At 37.1% G+C, this 22,214-nt stretch overlaps 1 long non-coding RNA gene and 1 pseudogene across 2 annotated transcripts; one reads left to right on the forward strand and one right to left on the reverse strand.

Moving 5' to 3' along the window:
- The first annotated feature begins 2,774 nt into the window (after positions 1–2,774).
- On the forward strand, positions 2,775–22,205 carry LOC144637682 (sodium- and chloride-dependent GABA transporter 1-like; annotated as a pseudogene). The gene is made up of 15 exons (XR_013567755.1): positions 2,775–3,194; positions 5,401–5,535; positions 6,614–6,764; positions 7,369–7,473; positions 7,658–7,790; positions 16,188–16,322; positions 16,942–17,045; positions 17,344–17,468; positions 17,662–17,774; positions 18,026–18,154; positions 18,513–18,612; positions 19,288–19,388; positions 20,137–20,304; positions 20,635–20,711; positions 21,701–22,205. The product of XR_013567755.1 is annotated as a sodium- and chloride-dependent GABA transporter 1-like (transcript).
- Positions 10,484–14,969, reverse strand: LOC144637696 (uncharacterized). The gene is made up of 3 exons (XR_013567764.1): positions 14,591–14,969; positions 12,477–12,504; positions 10,484–10,885 (listed from the first exon to the last, which is right to left on the reverse strand). It is a non-coding gene; the product is annotated as an uncharacterized LOC144637696 (long non-coding RNA).
- Positions 22,206–22,214: the final 9 nt, after the last annotated feature.

The raw sequence follows: 22,214 nt of genomic DNA on the forward strand, positions 1-22,214 counted from the left end.
TATTTTTATTTTCAGTGTACATCCGACTTAAGTGAGGGATTAAACTTTCCTTGAGGATATTTATATTGCTATTTAAGAAAGGGGTTCAGAAGAGGGAACTTGCTATATTAAATTTGATCACGCACACAATCTCAGTTGTTTATTTTTTTAAACAATAGCTACTGTAGCGCTGTGATAACTATTTTCACTGCAAGAGCATGAAATGAGCGTGAAAAGATTAACAGCATCACTTGAGCCAAATGAAAATCTAGCCTGTTAATCAAAAATTGTGTGTAGTTAGCTTCAAAACGAACCTGTAAATTGCTTTGTAATTTAGTGAGTTTGCCGATCTTGATGTGCGTGCGAGATTTTAATCTGAAACATCCAGTTCTGTTTCAGACCATTTTCGTGAAAGAATATTAAATGATCATTAAACTATCGACATTCTCACTTAACTGAAATAAGAAAGTTATCTTTTATTCGAACATTCGATGATTTAGGGGCAAAATGAATTTGGAAGTTTAGATCTTGTGATTTTTAGGTCTTTCTAGCCAGTTTGCATGTACCGGCGTGCGAGAACATTAATTAAATTTACTAGTTCTCAAGACGTTTCGGCAGCAGCACAGAAATATAGCAGTCAAACTGTGAAAGAAATCAGTTCAGTGGAATTAAAAGCTATTCTTTTAACTAAACAGTGAGAGCATTTAACAGCAAACGAATTTGTAAATAATTAATGCACCATTTCGTTCAGTTGTTTTTGTCCATATGCCGATCAAAATATGTAGTCAATACGCAGCATCTCTCAGACATTTATTCTTATTTTTTTAAAATAATAGCAATACAAATCTCTCCAAGTTAAGTATATTGCCTCTGGTAAGTCGGATGTACAATCAAAACAAATATTAACAGATTGGGGTCATTACCTTGCGACTCGATGACTGACTTGCACTCCCCCGATTCGACTACTTCAAGGAAAATTTGTTAGCCTTCTCGGTCAGTTCTACCAGATCTTCTAATTTTTTCTGATTGACACTGGTATCCCTCTAGCCTGCAGATCACCTCCTAGCTCTAGATCCTCAAAGCGTTTATTATTTTTAAGGTTTTTCGGCAACCCAGTCGCAATTTTCCATACGTTTCTTTTCAATTTCGAGCAAAGTATCCCGCATTAGCCTCGCATTCATGTTTAGAAGGCTCTCGCCCCAGGGCCGTCGGGGAATACGAATAAGGCCTATTGGCATTAATGGTTTTGACATCCACACTATAAATCAAACATTCAGTTAGGGACGCAACATTATTTTTTTGGAGGAGTGGCCAAGTGGGATCAAAAATCCTGAAAAAAAATTGTTTGCAATAGCAAAATGCCCACATAAATTGTTTGAAGACATCAAAAAACATTGTCTGCAGAAAGATGCAGCTGGAAAAATTGTTTGGACAGAGAGCGCCACGGAAAGAAATCGTCTGTACTGTACTATACTACGCTTCGAGTAAAACAATGGTCCATTCCAGCGTTTCGATCGAGCACTGAGGCAAGTCTTGAGAGACTGGGTACTAGTCCAAAACAACATGGCGCCCGGGTGAAAAGTAACTTACCAGGCTTATGAAAATGTGAAGTACTGAGGCCATCGCTTACGAGAAAAGTGGAAACTAAATCCTTGCAGAATTGTTTGTGAACATTATAACTACCAGGTAGACAGGAGTGAGCGACGTTTTCTCTTTCCAATCTGCACGTGAAGATACGCTTGAATTCGATCGATGATGAACATGTCAAGTGGCTTGTTTACCTTTTCTCACGCCGTAAGTCTGTATTTATGGGCACTAAATAGCCGGATAATTAACATCACGAACCACTTTAGATGCTTAAAGGTTTATTGGATTTATGTAAGCGGTATTTCTCACGTCCTCAGCCGACCTATCCATCATGTATGAAACTCGTTCTAAAACTTTCAGAACTTTGTTTTTGTTTTGCTCACATGTACCACATTTTTGTACGCTAAAATCATACGTGCCGATTGAACTTAACATACTTTTTTTAAATTTTATTTATTATTTGGTAAATGTTTTACAAAATAATGGCTAATGGAAGCATCAGAATAACGCCGCATCGGCGATATTCAAACGTAATTTTACCCTAAAATCTCTAGTGTCACGCATTGCCCGAAATACCTTATTTTTAAAATAGGTTTACTACCAAACGTGAAAGCGATGAAAAATCTTGTTGATGTCATTTAAATTGTACTAGGTGATACTAATTACAGTGGTATTTTTATATGGAAAGCTTTAATTCTTGCAGAGATATTTTGGTCGAAAGATGGGTCAAAATTTGGGTATTTTTTGGCTCAAAACCGACCATGGGTACGTTGACCACGATATCTTCCACACGTTAAAGAATTTTGCGATAATATTCTACCTACAGCATTATCTTCTCAATATGTAACCCCATGCAAAATATAAAGGAAATCTGAGAGGGTCGATGTAGACTCAAATTTTAATATTGCATGGATTTCATATGGACCCTCTCTTAATTATCGTCGGAAGTCGGGTAATTCGGAGATGCATCTTTTAAGGGCGCGTTCGTTTGGAATCAATCCGGAATAAGAATACTTGGAATAATGCGAGTTAGCGTTCGTTTGGCTGCTCTTTCTATTCCGGTATACTTGGATTTCTGCTCCCAGGAGCAGAATAGCCGGAACGTATTATTCCTGTCCAGAATATTCCCAAACAACCGCCCTGAGTTAAATCGCCGGATGATTCGACACGCGCGCTTCATTCAAGGCCTAATTCCATTTCATTGATGAAGAGAAAGCAGTCCCAAAACGTCTGCACTTTTGTAATATTCTTAGCATCTGAAAAAAAAATTAAAACTGAGCTCATTGTCAGCGGCGTTACACAGTTTTAATTGTCCTAATAAGGCAGCTCGTTATGACGTCAAAAGATATTTATGTCATTAGCCTTTGTGACGTCATTTGCATTTGCCGTCTTGATTCAGAGATGGAAGTCGAGTCGCTCGACGAGAGAAAAAGTGCTAAACTTGTCTTCAAGATGAGGAAAAACAAAATTAGTCCAGTGACTATAACGGTAGATGAGACTGCGAACACGAGCGAGGAACGCCAAAAATGGGGACAGAAACTTGAGTTTCTTATGTCATGCATTGGGTATGCTGTGGGACTCGGCAACATATGGCGATTTACCCTATCTGTGTTTTAAAAATGGTGGAGGTAACTTTGTCTACTGTAAATAATACGACGTTTGTTAATTTTTATAGAAGTCGCATGCTCCACTGTTAAAGAAAAGTAGTTAAAGATTTTGGTAAATATAGAGTTCTCGCTTTTTTGAACTTGACTTGCGCAGTTTTGCGAATCGCCGCGAAATAAACAACCGACGGTAAGTGCGCTAAAACATCCAAGCTCTGGAAAGCACAATACGAGACTGCCGAAAGGACGGAAATTATCCATTATGATAGCAAGCACAGGAAATCAAGTAATCCAAAGAAATGTTCGGAGATAAAAATATATGTTTAATACTGAATTACGCGCTAAGCGCGGGAAAGAATCCATGCGTTTGCAAACGCGGAAAAAAAATAATTGGCAGCAAACACTAGCCATGCTAGCGAACACTGGAAAACATCAATTTCTGCAAGTGCAGAAAAACACTCAATTGACGATATGTAAGAAAAATAAAACCAAGCGTTGGCAAAGGCGGGAAAACTAATCCAAGCGCGCAAGCGCAATGCTGAGAAGAAAGAAAATGGACGCGCGCGCCAGGGTTAATATATTGCTCGCTCAAATAACGAATATTTTTCACGCATAAATTACGCGATCGATAGTTAGCAGTTACTTTCAAGCGGTTAGTAGTTGGATAGATTTGTGGTCAGTGATAGTTTTTGACGCCTGTTACGGGCTGTTGCAGGGGTCCTGAGTTTAAAAAACTTGGTAATAAATTATCTTGGTTGGATTTACAAAATCAGTTATTGTTTTTAGTGGCGCGTGTGGTCGCGTAGTTAAATTTGCTCAAATAACGATTTATGGATCGCGCCATATGAAGTTAACTTAGCGGTTTTGTACAAAACAATAGAGGTCGAATTATTCCATAAAGTCTCAGTCAAATAAGAGTTCAAAAATCCAAGATATTGAACAAGGTTTATCCCGTTGCTATAAAATGGAGCGGAACTCCTCGACGCAAAGCAAGTAGCGGCACGAAAAGTGGACCAAAAAAGCAGAATTTATCATATGATGAACTCTTCTTTCTTGTTCCAGTTTTCGTGATAAATTATCATGCTGCACATCAGCTATGCCGTCGGGCAGGTAACATTACCTATTGTAAATTTGTTCTACTATGAATTTTATAAAATTTAGAAGTTTACACGCTTTGCCGTACAACAGAATCTTCATATATGTCCAGCTCCGTTCTTGTAACAATAATATAGTGTTGACATTAAGGTAAACTTAAGGCGAAAAACATACGAACTGGAGAAACTTCAGCAAACGAGGAATAACATTCAATCGTAGGCAAGCGCTGGAAAACATGTAAGTCTGCGGTATGCACGAATAAACATGCAAACAGCGGCAAGCACCAGAAAAAATACAACCAGAGACAAGCACAACGAATTCCAATCTGTAGCAAGATCAAATAAAGCTTACATAATCAGCATTGAATTAACGAGGAATGAGAAAATTAAACATTGACAATTGACTATTTTAATTGTTATTTATTATGTCGTAACTGATTTAATCAAAGACTTGGTCACTTAACAAAGGCATGGCGCGCCATGCAATGTGAAGAGCTTTGCCGGAATCAATTCACGTGTCCTTATATGTAGAACAATGAACACAAAGCAATGATCGTAAAACAGGCCCATCATTCTCACAGTTTCTAATATTTTATATCTTTTATCCAGAGTGTCTTTCCTACTTCTAGATATTTTATATATGGAATTAGAAAAGATGCTCCGGAGAAAAGACACTTTTCTGAACTGGCTCCCGGACAATACCTGAGCCTCAGTAAAATAAGACCCATATGGATTGAACTGAGTGACAAGAACAAAGGATATATTTTAACATGTTTAAACAGAGCCGTACCTTTTTAACTCGACACAAATTTTGACCAATTTCTGACATTTGTTTGACATTAGACATCGAGGGATGCAGTTGAGATGACATATGGCTGATCTGTATTTAACTGTCTAAATTAAATGTATGCTCAAAATAGCGCAAATTAGTAATAAAATTAATCGATTTTTGTAGTCGAATTGTTGATCGTATTGTTTTTTTGTGCGAGATATTGCCTTCTTTTACTCGTTCAAGAAATGTGAAGAGCTTTGAATCGTTTAAAATCTTTTTCTATAAAGCGTTCGCTTAAAACATTGATTTTAAAACCAGTCCGTCTTTCTCACTTTTCCTTATATGTTCTATCTTTTCTCCACAGCGTCGTTCCTTATCCCCTATTTCCTGACGCTCATAACGTGTGGAATTCCACTTTTTTATCTCGAATTGGCGCTCGGACAATACCTGAGCCTCGGTCCTGTCGAAGCTTGGGCAGTGGTTTGCCCCGTGCTTAAAGGTATGTAATGTACAGTAGCGCCAACTTAGCACGTGTGTTGTAATGTCGGTTTAAGGCCAGCAGATACTATATGAATTGTTCAAAACTTTTCAAAATCATAATCATTGCCGATAACAATAGGCAGAAAAAGAAAACCATCATTTAAACTAATGGTAAGCCAAAAATAAACAAGGATGTGCTACCAAAGTCAAAAATACAAAACTGTCATCTTCTAGAGGTCTCGGAATTGCCGTATGATAACTTCAGTCACTTTTGATTTCTATCTATTACAACGTGATCATAGCGTGAAGCCCTATCTACCTTTAGCGGTCGTTACCTTCTGATTTCCAGGGAACGCCAAAATTTGGTTGAAGTGCCTTGGAAATCCTGCGGTAACTCCTGTAACACCACTTTAATGCAATACTTACTTAGCTGAAGGAAAAGATCATAAAAACTGATAAAGTTATGAACTAAATGCTAAGAAAGATGTGCTCCACAGTCACTGACTGTAGAGTTTTTTACAAGTCTCGGCTGAAAAGAAATCAAAAGCGATGTAATTAAAATTGCCATTTAATGGCCGTGGTGATTACATCACTTTTGATTTCGTTTTAATACAACCTGATCATAGCGCAATCGTGTTGTCTTGAACTACCTTGGAAATCTTGCGGTAACTCCTGTAACACTGCTTGCCGAGTGTTCTTGATCAGTGGTTAAAATTAGTTACTTAATTGATGGAAACTTTAAAATAATAGTTTTGTAAGGTACAAAAATGCCACAAAAGTACTAACAAACCGAAAATAAACAAGGATGTGCTACCAGGGTCAAAATACGAAACCGTCGATCTGTTACAGGTCTCGAAGTGACACCGTCGTGATGACTTCACTTGTGATTTCTATTATTACAACGTGATCATATCCTAGAGTCTTAAGTTCACCTGAGACTCCATGATATGATTACGTTGTAATAGTTCACAGTCTTACCTACCTTTCGCAGTCAATTGTTATGAGAGAATTAGCCGAGAACAAATTAAGAAGAGTTACGAGCCCCAATGACTTATCTCCTTTAACAGAATCGTGCTAACGGCTATCATCTTTTGCAGGACTTGGAGTTGCCATGGTAATAACATCATTGTTAATTTCGATATATTATAACGTGGTAATTTCCTGGAGTATCTACTACTTGTATAACTCGTTTGCTCCAGATGTACCCTGGAAGTCTTGTGGAAACAAGTGGAATACTGCAACTTGCAGGTAAAATAACACTTAGTTGCATAAATTGGAATAACTATGCTAAGACGCCTGCATGAACATGCTGCTAATAAATATTTTTAACCTTGCTACAAAGGAACTCCATGACTGGTAAAATTTACTTAAATTTTGTCAGGTGGGGAAATCATTTAGAGTCCAGGCTTTGATGCGGAGACTTGGTGTATGAGTGTACTACAAATGGTGTATGATTTTTTGTAAATAGTGTAAAAAAATCTGAATCTGAATCTGTAACCTGGTTCGTTTTTTCCATTTTTTTCTTATTCTCTTTCCCTTTTAGATATTTTTAATTTCTTTACCTTCTTCTTTAATCCTTGAATTTTTTTATTTATTTCCCCATATTTATCATAATCCACTATTTTTTCTTTATTTTTTTTTTTTGCAAAAGTGATAATTCCTCTAACTCTAATCGGGGCCTTACGTTTGTGTCGCGGGATAGGGTAAGGTTTGTGAGGTCCTCACCTTAGGATATTCTTTTTGTCCCTCTTGACGTTGTGATCCCAGTGTGAATCCTTAGATAGGGTTTCATTAAATTGTAGTGCGTAAAACGTCAACTAACCCTCTTTTTAATTTTATATTCTTTTCTTAGTGAGGCGTGGGGCAATTTCACATCCAACTGCACCACTTCCATCGGTCAGCCACTTAACTGCCGCTCAACAGTGAAGCTGACCTCACCTAGTGAAGAATTTTGGGAGTGAGTATCGTTTGATGTTATAGTTTGTTTGGTTTATGTTTGTTTGTGTTTTCTGTTTTGACAGTTAAATCTCTTCTAACACAGATCGTAGAACCGACTATTCTTTGCTGACGGAAATCAACACCGAAACTTCGTTACATTTTGTTTTCCACTAACCCGTTTAAATTAATGTTCTTGTTGCCAGACGTTATATTCTCGCCATGTCAAATGGCATTGATGAACCAGGTCAAATCCGGTGGCCGCTGGCCATTTGTCTGCTGTTCGCTTGGACTGCAGTTTTTTGTTGTCTGTATAAGGGAATCAAGTCTTCTGGCAAGGTAAACGCATGCGCAACAGATCTCCTCCAATTATGTTTTCTTGCGTTCCTGTTTGGCCACATTATGCGATGGATTTTTTCGCTCCACTTGTAGATGAACCAATGCACTAATACAACTGAACAATCCACGAAACGGGATTGTTATACCAGAAATATTGTATGTTTCCCAGAAAATCAACAGCCGTGAAACTTCATTTTGCCAAATAGCACGTTTTTTTCTAGGCATTGGATGTCATAAAAATATATAGCCCTTTTGCGCTTGGACCTTTTGATTTTAAAAGTGACTGGGGCTGGATTTTCATGCTATCACTGGAAAAGTTGAAAATTTACATAGTATGTAAATAACATGTAAATAACATGTAAAGACACTGTAAAGGATGATTTACATAGTTTTTACCCTTTTACATGTTCTTCTCAAAACATGTAAATATTTGAAGTAAAACATGTAAAAACACAACAACATCATGTAAATTTCCCGAACGAAAGACCACGGACCATGTAAATAACATGTCAATTTATCCGATCAACCCTGTAAAAAGCATGTAAAAACATTTATACCTGATGCTTATAAATAGACTGAACATGTAAAAAACATGGAAATTGACAAAGGGGGCCTGTTTGGAAACATGTAAAAACCATGTAAATTGACAAAGGGGGCCTGTTTGGAAACATGTAAATTGACAAAGGGGGCCTGATTGAAACATGTAAATACCCTGGAAATCGACAAAGGGGGCCTGTTTGGAAACATGTAAAAACCATGGAAATTGACAAAGGGGGCCTGATTGAAACATGTAAATACCCTGGAAATCGACAAAGGGGGCCTGTTTGGAAACATGTAAAAACCATGGAAATTGACAAAGGGGGCCTGTTTGGAAACATGTAAATTGACAAAGGGGGCCTGATTGAAACATGTAAATACCCTGGAAATCGACAAAGGGGGCCTGTTTGGAAACATGTAAATTGACAAAGGGGGCCTGATTGAAACATGTAAATACCCTGGAAATCGACAAAGGGGGCCTGTTTGAAAAATGTAAAAAACATGGAAATTGACAAAGGGGACCTGTCTAGCCCCTGTAATTAAAATGAAGAACAGAATGCCTGGCACTGTTTTCTTTTATTCGTCTATAACCTTTTCTTGATACTATCCTAACTACATTCATTTTCAGTACGTCAGTGCATATATTTTTCCAGTTAATAATAATACAAACAAATGATTTTATACCCCATAAGTAATAAAGTTTGTCTGCATGTACTGTATCTTGCAATAAAGCATGTATATATAGCTTGGAATATTCTTTATAAATATAATAAAAACTAGCATTTCATTCAGAATAAAATGATTTAGATCGTATAGTTTTGTATAGTTTTTTCAGTTCAAATAAAGCAGTTTTACTAGGTCAAAAATTGCTGATACCAATTATTTCAACTTCACGTAATCACTATGGAAAACAATAAAGATTAAGATAAATTTATGCATGATTAATTGATAGAACTGTCTAATAACATATCAGTGACTTCATTTCCAAATAGTAATAATACTACTCCTCTATTGCAAAGGCCCACTTTGATCCTGCATGTTGCACTGGTGTTTGCTTTTCTCTTAAAAAGCCAATCTATTTTGCTTGGCATGTGCCCCGATTTATCCTATGTTCCTCTACTGAAGTGTCTTCATGCACTCAATAACAGAATTATGCAATAGCTTAGCATATGTATGAAAATGTACCATATCATGAAAGACATGTATTGTAGGATGAAAATGAGCCTTTTAAAGTTATACTATGGGTAAGATATTGATCACTTTTATTAATAGGCGTAAATGGTCTTTTTGAATAACCGCATAAAATATACTTTACAGTAACTGAAGGGTTGGAAATGAAACCATGGTATTTCAAGATTAAATTTTTGTTGAATGTTTTTCTTTTGCTTCAATTCATGTAATGTTTGGCACATGATTTTGCATTCAGCCCTTCAGTTACTACCACAACCCTTCCATATCATAAAACTATGAAATCAAACGAATAATAAACATTGCACAACCTTTTGCACAATGATTTTGAACACTGAACAGCCAAGCTCACACTAGCCTGCGAGTAGGCTCACCTTAGAGCACGCACAAGAACGACATTTACGTGGCAAAGCCGCGAGTGAACCTGCATCAACCTCTGCTAATTTTTCACTCCCACCCCGAAAACCGCAGGAATACTGACAAGCCAATTTAATTTCAAAGAAAGTAGAAGTTTGACAGGAATGTTGACAAGATATAACATTCATTGAGATATGAAATTTACCTGTGCCTCTTCACCAGTCTCCTCCCCACCATATTGCTGTGCCCGCCAGTCGTGAGTGCCCCAAAGTATATTTCGTGCCCCAAGGTGAGCCTTCCCGCAGGGTAAGTTCAAACACCATTCATTGCTAAGCTATGTTAAAATTGTCCCAAAAAAATGCCTTGAATTTAAATTGTACAAAAGCTGATTTTCATCTTTGCTCGGTCGCTCTTGTTGTACATTTACAAGACCTTATTTTTAACTTTTCCTACCTACAGAGTAAGCGCTTATTCGAGGTGGGCGCTTATTCGAGGTTGGGCGCTTAATCGAATAAACACTTCATTGTGAAAGTACAGAACTAAGACTGACACTGATGTAGAATAATTCTTTACCTTTAACAGTGGTTATTTGGCAAATGGTTATAGCACTACAATTGATAAAAAAGCTATGGCATCAAATAACCATAGTAGAACCTCTTGAATAATGATTTCGAACACTGACCAGCCTAGGTTCACTTAACACATTTATCACTGTAATTGTCAGGCTTTGTTAACATGGTCCTATTTGAAAACTGCCATGAATTCAAATAATTTGTACAAAAGTAGAACAAAAGTGATGGAATAAATTTCCACCAGAAAACCACACAACATGTACATGTATGTACACCAACTGAACATTCAGCAAGATGCTTCATTGTGATGGTACAGACTTGATACTGACCCCGAGGTGAAACGATTTTACACCTTAACCACCTCTGGTTATTGCCACCTTTTTAGTATTTGTATATCATGTACAAGACTTCATCAGTGAAAGTGGTAGAGCCTTCTTTAACCTAACAACAAATTATAAAGAATCATTAGGAATGACATTCTGGTTAGATCAATGTTGTGGTTAAAAAAATTTCAAACTTTCCACTGTCTCATTTCTTAATATTATCTGAAACAAAAGAAAATAAAAATCAAAACTGGTTTGCAAAAATTAAAGCCAACAAAGAGTTGAAACCACAACATCATCACTTCTGAACCTGCACATTAGGGACTTCAAGATAACTGGGAGGGCTGACCTTGAGAACAGCTGACTGAAAGTAATTTTTTACATGCAGACATTGCTCCATGTACATTGCCATCCAGTTGTTGTCAAGGACGCGAGAAGTAGAGTTTTGCAGTCCACTGGTTGCACTCAAATATAAACTTTACACAAGAATAAAAGACCTTATGGTATCACAAAATTCAAACAAATATGCACATGTACAATTGAACATGTATTTTTTAAGCACTCTACAACGCACATTTGGACATGTAGGAATTTGTACTAGACCAGCTGTAAATGTACATGTAGCAAATTTCCTATAAAGTTGATTGCATGGTAAGCTATACTCATGACCACTGTACCACAGTGGCCAGCTGCCAACTGTCAGAATTTTTAAAGTACACTTTATGTTACCATTACCACTATTAATTATTTTAAGGCTAACCATAAACATGCTAACCAGAGTTTTAAAATTTAGGGCCACACAAAGTGCTGTTAAGGCCAACGTGAGTGCTATTTAGGCTACATTGTAAGTGCAATGCTATTAAGGCTAACAATAGTGCTACATGTACAGTGTAACCCCGATATAACGATATGCCAAGGGGGCAGTAAAATTATATCGTTTTATTATATGGCTACAATAGTGCGCGCGCTCTGATTGGCTGCTGAGCGGGCATTATTTTCTTGTAATGACCGGGCATTATGAAAAATTTTCTCGGCTCGGCGGTTTTTATATGGTTTTTTGAGTTGTCAGTAAAAGCTACTAGCGCATTTGCGAGAACGACAATAAATACCGACAAAATGTAACTATCTTTTCAACAACTAAAAGAAAAATATTAGCATACGATACTTCTTTAGTATGAGCGACGAAGAGAGCCACAGAGAGCGAGAGCGAGTTTCACCTCGGTGTTTTTTAGATATTTCAGTTAGAATAACGCTAAAAGGCCATATAATAAATAACTTATTAACCTCGTCCGTTCGGTCATTACAGGGCAATCTCAGACCTCGGCCTTGATGTATTGACCTCGCTATCGCTCGGTCAATACATCAAGGCCTCGGTCTGAGATTCCCCTGTAATGACCTCACTCTCGGTTAATAAGTAGTATATATCAAGGAATCATTATGTCAGGGTGCTGTCCTATACATTTTATTCTTGCCGGGACATAACATATTCATCGTTATATCGGGAATATCGAAGATAGTTATATCGGGGTTCCACTGTATTGAGGTTAACCAGGTTGTTATTTCGGCTAACCTCAGTCCTATTTGGGCTTACTGCAGTGCTATTCGACTTACAGAAAAAAGCCTTTGACTGCAGGTCATTAAGTCTACATTGGATTTAAAACTTTGATTAGCTGCTAGTCATTGAGACATAAATTGAGGCTTGTACTTACATGCCACTCTTGCTATCAACCCTTTCATCTGAAAATAATAACACATCCAAACAATTCAATGTCATTTGCCGACTCAATTAAAAAGTCACTTCAGTACTCCTGACGTAACCAATTGAACATTCCATATTCAAACCCCATCGAACACCAATGGTTGATTGGGTACGGTAATTGCACATAACCGTACTAAAATTAAAATTTGGTCCATTCAACAAAATGGAATGTTTGATTACGAACTCTTGCTTGTTTGTATATTATGCAGACATTTTGTATGGTGCACTACTGCCTATGTTTTGTTGTTGTTGTTTTTTTATTTATTTATTATTTTGTTTTTACTACTGCCTATGTTGCGGTGAATGAAATGGTGCAAGTTCTGTTTAAGTAGAAAAAAATGTTCTGTTTGAGTCTTATGGTGACTACAAGGCAGAAACCATTTCCTTCCCACCACTATAAAAAAGTAAACAAAAGTGCATATATCAGTATTTAACTGTTGTTTCGTTCTCTTACACAAAATATGTATAAACAAACATTGACACTCGGTTTAATTAGTCCTGCATGTTTTACTTATCAAGAGATGGATTCCGAACAAAGTCGAATCACATTGAGTTTGGTTGTGTTCGGTTGTGTATGATTGGTTCCCCGGGGTATCCAATCCAACGAAATTGAACCAAAAATCAATCGAACCCAATCGAACACCAATCATTCGATTGGGTTTGGTAAACGAACAAAATCAAACATCTATTTTGCTGTACGTCCGATTTTCGAACCAATCGAACATAATCAAACACAGTCAAACTCAATCGGGTTTGATCTAGTTCTGAATCTTTCTCTTGATAAGTAAATCACGCAGGACTAATCAAAATCAACTTTTATTGAATGGAATAAATATAAAAACGTCCATTCCCAAATATCGAACTGAATGTCAATGTTTAGTAAAATATATTTGGTAGAAGAGAACAGAAGGACGGTAAAATAACTGAAATGCACTATTGTTTACATTTCTATATTAGAAGGAAGGATATGGTTTCTGCCCTGCAGTTTTTACCGTTACACTCAAACAGAAGTTGCACCATTTCATTCACTGCAACACAGGCAATCAGTGTGTTCAATATGTGAAGAATCATTATAGGGAGCCAAAACGCTGCCGCCATCAGTCTGTCTTAGCCCTCGAGGGCGGCCAAAAGCGACATTGACAGGAGAAGAGCAATTTCCAGCATAATTACATTGGAGGAAGTGCTTACTATCAACATGGATGACAACAATAATAAGTGAACAAGTAAAATATTTTTTTTTCTTAAGACCAAAATCATCGTAATAAGCAAAAAACTTGCATGCAAAATTGACTTCAGTTTCGGACGAGTACGTTGTTCTACTGCCCCAGCTGTAGCTCTTGAAATCAATCGATATGTACACAGTATAAATAAATATATACGCAGTATAAACAAACAGGAGTTCGGTAATCAAACTTTCGATTGAGTTCGATTGACCAAATTTTATTGTGAGTTTGATTATGTACGATTACCGAACCCAATCAAACAATTGGTGTTCGATTGAGTTCGATTACCGAACAGTCGATTGGTTACCCTGGGAATAATCGAACTCACAGCAAAATAGAAGTTCGATTTTTTTCGACTAACAAAACCAATCGAATGAGTTTGATATGCCAGGAGTACTATGTAGATAACATTGATAAATACTGCTAAATACTTTGGGTGATAATTTTAAAGCTGTTTTAGTTTGCTTTATAATTTGCCAGTTGAAAGCCTCACTGAGTTTAAACTGTTGCAAATCGGCAACATACAATAACATGAATAAATACATACAATAACATGAATAAATAAGCCTTGCACTCTTAAATTATATAAGCTTATATTTTAAATAAAACATGTTGAACAGTCTTGTGTTGACATCTCTACATGCACACGCAATTATTCAATTTATTCTAACAATAACTTCATGTTTAAGAAGTGCTGAATTATACGTATGAAGTGCAAGAACAAACACGAAATTTTACATTTTGAACTTCTATTAAAATATTAAAACCAATCTCACCTAGAAGCTTAGTACATAGAGGAAATCAACCAAAACATGATTTGAACGGTCATATATAAGCTTACCTTGGAAAGAAACTTGGCTAAAACAGGCGTATTGATTGGAGATCCGGTGAAAGAAGGCTCCATGCAGCTAATTTGGAAGTAATAAGGTCTTAAAGAGAGGAAAATTGCCCTTTTTAGCGAGAGAAAAGGCCTCTCAATGATCGATCTTCGAACCGTTGAACCGAGCGCCAAAAAGTACCAGAGAGGACGCCGGGATTAATTTTCGTTCGCGCCAGTGCTTCTCGGCCTTACCTCTCGACCAGGTCAAACACGGCAAACGACCAATTTTACCGCCGTTCGCGTGCAAAATTTCCTTGTCTATAATATAAAGAAAACCAAAACGCATGTCTCGAAAAATATATAAGCCAAACTGATGGACGCTAGCGTTTTCCCCCCACTGCTCCAGATTGTTTAAAATATTGATAGACGAAGTCATAGTCGCCTTCGTTTTCTGCATCAAAAGGTTTTTATTTATAATCTGTTTACTTTTTGATATTAGTAAAAGATTTGTGACTAAGAGCTTTTGTAATGAGTTATGTTAAAACTGATATCAGTCGCTTAATTTCGTCTTGCGCTTCGTTCATCTAGATAATTAGTAAATAATAAAAACCCATTCAGGCGGTTGCATATTGGAGGATAATGCCCTTGGCTGAAAAAATGAACAGTTGACTAAGCTTCAAAGGCAACTGTGAAATTTTGAGGATAATCTTTCAGGCAAGGAGTATTATCCTCCAGCAAGCCGGAAGGGGAAATATTTATTTTATTCTTTCTTAAATCCCTCCGATTTCTTCTTCGTCGTTTAATTTCGTACCACGTGATGCGTTCTGTCTAACTAATGAATGCACGCGAAAGTTATTTGGTGGGTTACATCATGAATTAAAAGCTCATGTTCACATGTTTTCAAACAGCCCCCTTTGTCAATTTCCAGGGTTTTTACATGTTTCCAGACAGGCCCCCTTTGTCAATTTCCATGTTTTTTACATGTTTCCAAACAGGCCCCCTTTGTCGATTTCCAGGGTATTTACATGTTTCCAAACAGGCCCCCTTTGTCAATTTCCATGTTTTTTACATGTTTCCAAACAGGCCCCCTTTGTTAATTTCCATGGTTTTTACATGTTTCCAAACAGGCCCCCTTTGTCAATTTCCATGGTTTTTACATGTTTCCAACCAGGCCCCCTTTGTCAATTTCCATGGTTTTTACATGTTTCCAAACAGGCCCCCTTTGTCAATTTCCATGGTTTTTACCTGTTTCCGAACGGCGCCCCTTTGTCAATTTTCCATGTTCTTTACATGATTTAGTAAAGAAATTTACATGTTTTTTACAAAGAAAGAAACTGTAAAAGTGGTTAATACATTTGACATGTTTTTTACATGTTCTTACAATTAGCGTTGTAATAAAGGACCATGTAAATCACTTTTTACAATACATTTACATGATCCGTTGAAGACTGTAAATTTCATGTAAATTTTGTTTTACAAAACTCCAACATGTAAATTTTAATTTACAAAGAATGTAAATAAGATTTACATTTTGTAAATCGTAATTTACATGTGCATGTAAATTTTCAACTTTTCCAGTGTATAAAAAGCTTATCGCCTTCTCCCGTTCTGTTCATAGGTTGCGTATTTCACTGCCATATTTCCGTATATTGTACTTCTTGCTCTGCTTGTCCGGGGGGCCACTTTGCCTGGCGCAGTCAACGGAATCATATTCTACCTTAAACCTGACTTCAACAAACTTTTGGAGCCACAGGTTGGATGAATTATGTAAAGGTTTTTAAAAACCATTTACCAATTTAATTAATAAGAAAAGTAACTTACGTTGAACAATTACTAATGTCCTACTTAGGTTTGAATTGATGCTTGATTCCTTTATAAAGACACAAGAACACAGCTTTGACGGCTGTTTTCTGTTGTCTTTACAAGGGAATCAAGTCTTCTGGCAAGGTAACCGCATGCGCAACAGATCTCCTTCCATTTTGTTTTCTTGCGTTCCTGTCTGGTCACATATGGCTGGACAGGTGTATTGTAAAGCCTGGTTTTCACTAGCGACGCACAAACGCAAGCAAAAGCGCAAGGATAACAGCTCTTATTTCTTCGTGAAAACGGCTTCGACTCAAGCAAAAGCACAAGCGCATTGCATTTGGATGCTTGTGCTTGTGCTTGCGGCAAGCACAAGCACAAAGGATTAAAATTTGTCCTTTTTTCGTGATCGCGCTTGTGCTTGCTTCGCTAGTGAAGACCAGGCTTAAGTAGTATCTTGTTAATAGTGCTGTAATATTGTAAGAATTTTTCTTTTGTGTTATTTTCTAAACGAATAAGAAAAGTAACTTACTTTGGACATTTTCTCATATCCCATTTAACTCATTTAGGTATGGATTGATGCTGCCTCGCAGATCTTTTTCTCCCTTAGTGTCGGTCTCGGAGGACTTGTCACTTTTGCCAGCTACAATCAATTTCACAACAACTGTGAAAGGTAGGTGCCATGCTCATTCCTTGTTTGTCGCTCGCTCACGAGAAGTTCTTGTCCTGATCTCGAGAGAGGTCTGGGTGATTCGTGCTGAAAAATTCCAAAATGATGACGTAGCCCTTCAAAGGTCCATGCAGTTTGGTTTTGAATTCTCACGTGCAAGTAACAACCAATCAGAGAGAATACACGGATGTCTGTGAGGCTAAGCCATTACATAGAATTTCACCGGTTCAACCTGTTACAAATACCTGTCAAGCAGGCCAATACTGGAATATTTCATGGTGTATGTTACTTATTTTCTCAGGGACGCTGTTGTTGTAGCGACAATTAACTGTCTGACCAGCTTCTTCGGAGGATTTGTAATTTTCAGTGTGATTGGGTTTATGGCTCATTCACTTAATAAGGAGGTGTCAGCTGTGGTCTCTTCCGGTAAGTAATGTAACGGAGCAATCTTTGTGTGTTTTGCATAAAAAAGGTCATTTTCCTCTGAGGTCCTTTTCCTCTGAGCCGGTTGCAATTTAAAGGGAAGTCATCAAAGGGCTTTGCTTCTTTTAAAAAATGCTTCTACTAGAGAATGTTTTTCTATTTCTTTTTTCAAACGCTTTCCTTTGTTAACTTGTAGGACCTGGACTTGGATTCGTGGCGTATCCTGAAGGCATTGCTCAAATGCCTGCTGCTTCAGTTTGGGCGGTCATCTTCTTCTTTATGCTGTTTACTATCGGAATGGGAAGCCAGGTTAGTAACACCATAAGTCAACTTGCTCACAAGCTGAACTTTGCCGTCTAAGTTTGCTCTGACGTGAGAATCAGAGTTACTTGATTTATTGATTGACTTGCTGACTAATTGACTGTTTGATCAATTGATTGACTAATTGATTGCTTGACTGATTGATTGATTGAATGACTGATTGATAACAATATAACCTTGCAGTTATTTTGTGCTGATTTATATTTACTGTAATATTTTCTACACTTTTCACCATTCAGTTTGTCTTCACGGAAACAATCATGGCTGCTCTCATGGACAGCTTTAACAAACTTCGACCCTACAAGGGATTGTGTCTACTTTTTCTTTGCATCTTGCAATATGTTATCGGACTGTCTTGCGTCACCCAGGTATGTAGACCCCTCGGGGAATATTTGCTCGTATCAACATGATCAACGGGTTCAAGTATATATACTTAACCTAGCATGCGCTCCTTGTGAGTGCGAACTGATCGTCGTTTGTCATCTTACACACGGATGTTTTAGTTTGCCACGATTTAAGTATTATGACTGACACAAAATAGTTTAATAAAAAGATAAATTGGTAGAAAGTGACATTTTTTCACTCTTTTCTTCTCTCATGGAGAAGCCAGTAAGTTGACTATTCATCAAACTCGTCATTTTCATCAATTCCAATTCCCTCAATGTTAGTTGTAATGCTGTGTGGATTCTTGTTTTTTGATTTCATTTGTATTTTTATCCTCAACAGGGTGGAATATACGTTTTAAGCATATTTGACAGCCAAAGTGGCGGTATATTCCTGATTTCTGTGGTTATTTTTGAGGCTGTAGCTGTCAGTTGGGGATATGGTAGGTAGTAAACAGTTGGCTCGAAAGGATTCTTGTTTTTTTAATTGCACTTGTATTTTTATCCTCAACAGGGTGGAATATACGTTTTAAGTATATTTGACAGCCAAAGTGGCGGCTTATCTTTGATGTTTAGAACCACAAACATCAAAGATAAGCCGCCTTTGAGGCTGTAGCCGTCAGTTGGGGATATGGTAGGTAGTAACATTTGGCAAGAACCACTGGAGAAATATTTTTACAATGGTATAATGATTAGGTTTAAAAACGCATGACGTCACAAATGCAATAAAATTTTTTTTGTGTGTGGCCGCCACCTTGAGTTCCATTAAAAGAAAAAACACGCGACATTTTTAATTGGTCTATTGGGTCTAACTCTAATAAACCCTGCACACCTAGTCAATTTTATGCAGAAAATGTTTAAAGCATTTTTCTGCAATTGAAAGCAATGCTGAATAAAGGAAGGTATAAGGGAAGGATCAAATCAAATCAAATTCTAATAACTTCAATTTAAGGAGGTTGTTAACGAGGAGACATCGTAGCTCATTATGATTTCTTGGGCGAGGAAATGGGGAAAACATTTGTTGCGGACACAAAATGTTTCTGAAAGAAATCAGGACAATTTTTGTATTTTCTTATCTTTTGAAAGAACATTAACTTTTAAATTTCTACTTTTTACAGGTGTGGATAAGTTCTGCGAAAATATCAAATCGATGATTGGGAAGAAACCCAACATGTATTTTATAATATGTTGGAAGTACATAACACCTATAGTTGGAATGGTAAGACCGTAAATCGTACACAAAGGGCATATAAGTTTATTTTAAAGTGCCCGGATAGTACATGTGATAATATATATTCACCGTACACGAGGTCAGTTTTCGTCTTTGCCAATCCTGAATTTGATGTTGTTCGTAGCGATAAAGCCTAAACCAACAAATAAATGTTTGGTTTAGATTCGGTCTGTCGTAAAAGTAGAAAAAAAGATATATACATTACCCCTCTGGGACGACTACATGTGTTTTTGGCTACAACGGCGAAGTGCTGTACTTCTGCACAAAAAATTTAAAATCGAGTCACAACCTCCGATCTCTACGAAATTTTCCCACGGCAGGAGAAATTACAGTCGTTTGAACAGAGTTGATAGATAAACCGCCTCATGAGGCACGTTTTCAAGCCAGTCAGCAAACGTGTTATATTAATATCATGATTAAAAATTTCTGACCATTAAAATGGGTAACGTTAAACTTCCTAAGAATGTGAACTAAGTCCGTTTCCTGGGAAATGTTAGTAACTCAGTGGAAAAGAATCATGTTCGATGATGTTCATCATTGTAAATTCTTTCCCATCGGGTAGCACTTATGTAGCAAACTAACAATGAGTTTATGACTAACAAACTGTCGTCTCGTAACCATATGTCGCAGTTAAATTTGAAATTGTCAAAATTGTTGTTGAAAGAGGAAAACTCTCTTAAGTCAGTCAGCACACGCGTTTTATAGAATTTTTTTTTTTTTTCGTTTTCTTCAACAGTTTACCTTCCTTGGTAGCCTTTCACAATGGAAGAAGATTAGCTTCGATGGAAACGTTTACCCCGACTGGGCACAAGCTGTTGCGTGGTTATTGGCTCTTTTGTCATTTCTGGCGATTCCGATTGGAGCGATCTTTGGAATAGTCCATCCAAAGGGATCCTTTAGAGAGGTATGGCAATTAAGTTATAATCTTTAAGGCCCTAAAGCACCATAATGCGCATTTATAAATCTGCAAACTGATCATTCATGAAAAGGAGGAATCTGATTGGTTCCTGAGCGGTCCGATATTCTTTTTGTAGTTTTATAAGATTGGCATCATAAATTAGTTTAGCCAAATTGATTTCTTAAAACATGGTAAAAATGAAAGCGGTTCTCTATTAAGTAGAAACATTTCTTATTAAGTATGTCTGGCAAAAGAACAGATTTCACAGTATATTTATTGACCACAGTTATGAGGCCTGAATGGAAAGGTAACATCTGCTTTTCTTCATTTTTCTAGCGATTAAGAAAAGCCGTGCGTCCAGATATCTCATATCTAAATATGGTTGCCGAACAACACAATCTTGGGCCCAAAAGGTAAGTTACTGCCGTTTGTAAGTTATAGATAAACTTTAATTTAAGTTGAACGAAAAGCTGAAGGAGACGAGGGAAGGTGATGGGGAAGGAAAAGGCGCAGGCAATGGCTATCGCGTTCTGATTGCTCAGGGATTCGGAGGAGCTAGCTTGGTTGTTGATGCCTTCATTTAACTCTAGATTCTAAAGCATGAAGAAACTAGAAGTATTGATACTCCACCGTGGATGGGATGTTAAATAATTAGCCCAACGCAGGGTGTCCCTTAAATTATTTCTTCCGACAATTCGCTAATGCACTTATACAAGAGAAATTGAATCCTCTATCAACATTTGATTCTGAGTTATTGTTATTGTATTTTTTCGATTAAGCGCCCAACCACCACCTGCCTCATAAGATTAGTATTGATTATTATTAAAATTGCGAATGAATTAACTTAGTAGTACTAAGAGACTTCCGCAAAGACCGAGTTTTCTTAGTATTTTACAAAAACTTTTAATGAACAGTACGGTAGAGTTTTGCTTTGGTACATCTTCACGTTTAATTATTATTCATTGTTTTGTTGCAAAATAAACTAACTACTTGCTAAAAATGGTGAAAATTTAATAAGCGCCCAGCCTCGAATAAGCGCCCACTCTCAAGGTCCAAAAATTTAATAAGCGTCCAGGACGCCTAATGAAATAAATACGGTATCGGATTTTGAACAACCCGGCCCTGGATAGATATTCCTGATGTCAGTTTGACAATTGTCTAGTTTACTTATTTCTTTATGCTATAGAATCCCGATTTCTCGGGCCCACGGCTTCTCGAAACTCCCTTGGATAGTACTTCTCTGTAATACTTTACACCAAGAGATTTATCGAAGCAATTTTTGTTTCTCCTGGAGGTTCAAGAAATTGAGATCCTACTGTATTTAGATGCATCACTCTTCATTGTTATCACATGGCTTGGGCAAATCTTGAATCTTATTTTCTGTTCTCTATTTCGTTTTCAGTACATGTCCTGAGACACGAATCCAAATCGATCCTGTAGTGTGGGATGAAAACATCCCGGAGTCGAATGTCTAAAGTGTGCTGGTTCAATGGAGAAGGACTTCCATGTGCTATTTACAAAACAAAGTGCAAAACCGTCTTGGACAATAATTTGTTTTTGTTGAATGTGTAAAGTGGGCTTGTTCAATGGAGAAGGACTTTCGTGTGCTATTTACAAAACAAAGTGCAAAACCGTCTTGGACAATAATTTGTTTTTGTTGAATGTGTAAAGTGGGCTTGTTCAATGGAGACGGACCTTCATGTAAATTCGTTGTTGACAAATCAAAGTGTAAAACTGTCTTGGACAATAATTTGTTTTTGTGTATTGTCAGTTGTTTCTGTATTTTTATCACACTGACAACAGCACCAACAACGACAACGTTATTTACTGTTACAAAACTAAGAGAAAGGAAAATGGAAATAAAAAAATAAAGAGGGCAGCTTCTTACGACGTAAGAAGCTATTTACTACATATTG

The sequence above is a fragment of the Oculina patagonica genome, chromosome 14, assembly GCF_052425735.1.
Source record: "Oculina patagonica isolate OP01 chromosome 14, crgOcupat, whole genome shotgun sequence".
NCBI classification, from domain to species: Eukaryota; Metazoa; Cnidaria; class Anthozoa; order Scleractinia; family Oculinidae; genus Oculina; species Oculina patagonica.